Genomic DNA, 4,052 nt, shown 5'->3' on the forward strand with positions numbered 1-4,052 from the left:
AAGGATAGATGCAGCAGTGGGTACGGCAGTTGTAAGAACAGCCTCCAGGGAGGACTTGGTCTCTGCCCAGATTTCGGAGTAACTCATGACGAAAACATCAGCATCTGCGGAGGTGAAAGCAACAGGGAACGGGGTTTTCAGCTGCTGCCCATACACTATGGGGAACGGAGAGTTAGTGGATGACTCACGTGAATATTGTATGAGAATTTCACCCGTGAAAGAAGCTTGACCCAATTGCTGTGGTGTTCGTTGACTAAGTGCTGCAAGCTCAGGTTGACCCGTTCCACTTGGCCGTTGGACTGCAGATGGTACCCTGACGAAAAGTCCAAGGTGACATTCAGCAACTTATAGGTAGCCCTCCAGAGCCGAGATGTGAACTGGATGCCTCTGTCATACACAATGTGGAGAGGTAGGCTGTGCCAAAATGTGTTGGATGAAGTACTCAGTGAGCATTGGCGTAGAAGGCAGGCTGGACAGTGGAGTGAAATGGACCATATTAGAGAACCTGTCCATTACTATCCAGATGATTGTGCAATCAGAAGACCTCAGCAGTCCATTGATCTGTGCTGCCAAGGTGTGGACGGCACCAGTAAGGGAAGTAGTCACCCAGTGGGAAGCTTCTTTGGGGTCTTATTGTGAGCAAAGAGAGACAGGCCAAAAGAAACTCCACAATGTCGTTACACAGCATTGGCCACCAGTAGTGCCCCAATATTAGCAGAGTTGTTTTCTTTTGTGCGGCATGACCGGCCAGCTTAGATGAGTGACCCCATTGCAACATACAGTTCCTATCAACAAACGTCTTTCTGTGTGGAATCCAAGAAGCGCTTACCAGAGCTACTATGAGCAGCATCTTGGAGGGCTCAATAATGTGTTGAGGCTCTTTCTCCTGAACGGCCAACAGAAAAGATCTGGAAAGTGTATCTGCCTTGACTTTCTTTAATACCAGACTGAAATGTAAAACAATGTCAAAGCCAGTGACCATTGGGCTTAGCGAAGATGTAGCCTTTCAACGACTGCACACAAGCCAAGTTTTTGTGGTCAGTATAGATGACGACTGGATGCACCGCCCCTTCTAGTATGTGTCGCCCCTCCTCCAGAGCCATCTTTCTCACCAACAGTTTTCAGAAGTAGTAGTTGTGTCAGGAGCAGAGAAGGCCCTGGAAAAGAAACCACAGGTGACTATGTTACCGGGAGCAGAGTCCTGCGTGGGGACCACACCGGCCCTGGAAGACAATAATAATAATAATTAATAATAATTTATTCATTTATATAGCGCTGTTAATTCTAAAGCGCTTAACATACAATGGCAACACTGTCCCCATTTGGGGCTCACAATCTAGGTTCCCTATAAGTATGTTTTTGGAGTCGAAGCTTCCACTTCCAGGAAGAACTGCCTGTTAATCTCCAGTGTATGCAGCACCAGAGCTGAAGAGAAGGCCTGCTTGAGGGCAATAAACCCACTCTTTGCTTCAGAAGTCCACATCTTATCATTCGAACTCTTGCGGGTCACGGCCGTGATGGGAAGAATCTCGGATGAAAATTGTGGGATGAATTAGCGGTAATAATCGGCAAAACCGAGTAACCACTGAATAGCCTTTACTCTGTCATGATGGGCCACTTCATAACCACCGACACCTCCTCCGGATGCATCTTCAAGCCGGTGTCAGAGATTATGTAGTCCAGAAAAGGCAGGGAAGACTTTTATAAGCGAAGCTACTCTAATTTGGTGTATAAATGATTCTTCTTTAGTCTGTGGAACCTGACAAATATTCCTCCTTTGTGTAGGCAGATTGGGAGACAACACAAGAATATTGTCCAGGTATACGACCACGCATGAGTAGACCAGGTCTTGGAAAATATCGTTGACGAATTACTGGAAAACCGCCAGAGCATTGCTGAGCCTGAATAGCATTGCCCAATACTCATTGTGGCTGTCACAGATATTAAAGGCAATCTTCCATTTGTCATCCGACTGTATCTGGACAAAGTTTTATGCACGGAAATTAAGCTTTGAGAAGAACTCGGAACCTCGGACACGGTCGAACAATTCCGGTATAAGCGGCAGCAGATATTTATTCTTGACCGTGATTTAGTTGAGACCTCTATAATCAATACATGGCTGAAGGGAACCATCCTTTTTCTTTGCAAAGAAAAATCTGGCCCAGCCGGTGAGGAGGACTTCTGGATAAATCCCTCTGTCAGATTCTCCTTGATGTACTTGGACATGGCTTGGATCACTGCCTGAGACACAGGGTAAATTCGGCTGGGAGGAAGTAAACAACTAGGGAGTAAACGGTGCTTTACACGCTGCAACATCGCTACCGATATATCGTCGGGGTCACGTCGTTGGTGACGCACATCCGGCGCTGGTAGCGACATCGCATCGTGTGATACCAAGGAGCAACGATCAATGACCGTAAAATCGTTCAAAAACGGTGATCGTTGACACGTCGCTCCTTTCCTTAATATCGTTGCTGCCACAAGTACGATGTTGTTCGTCGTTCCTGCGGCACCACACATCGCTGTGCGTGACACCGCAGGAACAACGAACATCTCCTTACTTGCGTCCACCGGCAATGAGGAAGGAAGGAGGTGGGTGGGATGTTACGTTCCGCTCATCTCCGCCCCTCCGCTTCTATTGGCCGGCCGCTTAGTGACGCCGCAGTGACGTCGCTATGACGCCGAACGCACTTCCCCCTTAAGGGAGGGATTGTTCGGCGGTCACAGCGACGTCGATAACAAGGTATGTGCGTGTGACGCTGCCGTAACGATAATGTTCGCTACGGCAGCGAGCACCAAATGTCGCACGAACGACGGGGGCGGGTGCTATCTTGCTCGACATCGCTAGCGATGTCGCAGCGTGTAAAGCATTCTTAAGTCGATGGCGCAATCACACATCCTATGTGGTGGAAGAGACTCAACTTCCATCTTGTTGAAGACGTTTGGACCAGTAGGCAGATGACAGGCCTGGAAGACTTGAGGGCATCACTGGCAGTCGGACAGGATGAACTGGAGTGTGATATTGTGTGTGGCAGGACTGACTCTATCTGAGCTCAGCTCCTGATCTCCAGTCCAAGACGGGCTCATACAGTCATATGAAAAAGTTTGGGCACCCCTATTAATGTTAACCTTTTTTCTTTATAACAATTTGGGTTTTTGCAACAGTTATTTCAGTTTCATATATCTAATAACTGATGGATTGAGTAATATTTCTGGATTGAAATGAGGTTTATTGTACTAACAGAAAATGTACAATCCGCATTTAAACATAATTTGACCGTTGCAAAAGTTGCCCCTCAACATAAGTGACATTAATATTTTGTACATCCTCCTTTTGCAAAAATAGCCTCTGAAGAAAGGGATTTGTTGGATCGAGACATCCTGTTGGAAGAATTAGAGGAAGCGCTTGGCCAGACGCAAAATGAAAAAGCTCCGGGAACGGATGGCCTGCCTTTTATAAAACTTATGCACCCTTACTACTACCTAAACTACTTAAAGTATTTGAAGAGGCTGAAAGGCAGAGGGTCATCCCGCCTTCTATGAGGGAAGCTTTAATAGTATTAATATTAAAACCTGGAAAAGATCCAGAGATCCCGGATTCATACCGCCCAATCTCTCTACTACCAACAGACGTTAAATTACTGGCCCAGGTGCTCGCAAATAGGATGTCCCGAGTCATCTCATCTATTATACAAAATGATCCATCAGGATTTATTCTATGTAGAGCCACATCTATGAATCTTAGAAAATTATACTTAGGGATTCAGCATAGTTCTGACAAGCCAGGGGAAAGGGCAATTTTGTCCTTAGATGCCGCTAAGGCGTTCGATAGCTTAGAATGAGGGTATTTGTGGACGGTACTTCGGAAACTGGGTTTTGGACACAGATTTATAAATTGGGTGAAGCTGCTATATGACTCACCGGTGGCGAAGGTTAGGGCTAATGGCAGGGTCTCTGAGTCTTTTCCTCTCGGAAGAGGTACTAGACAGGGGTGCCCGCCCTCGCCCTTGCTATTTGCTACTGCAGTGGAGCCATTGGCAGTTGCAATACGG

Source organism: Anomaloglossus baeobatrachus, chromosome 1 (genome assembly GCF_048569485.1).
Source record: "Anomaloglossus baeobatrachus isolate aAnoBae1 chromosome 1, aAnoBae1.hap1, whole genome shotgun sequence".
In the NCBI taxonomy this organism is placed as follows: Eukaryota; Metazoa; Chordata; class Amphibia; order Anura; family Aromobatidae; genus Anomaloglossus; species Anomaloglossus baeobatrachus.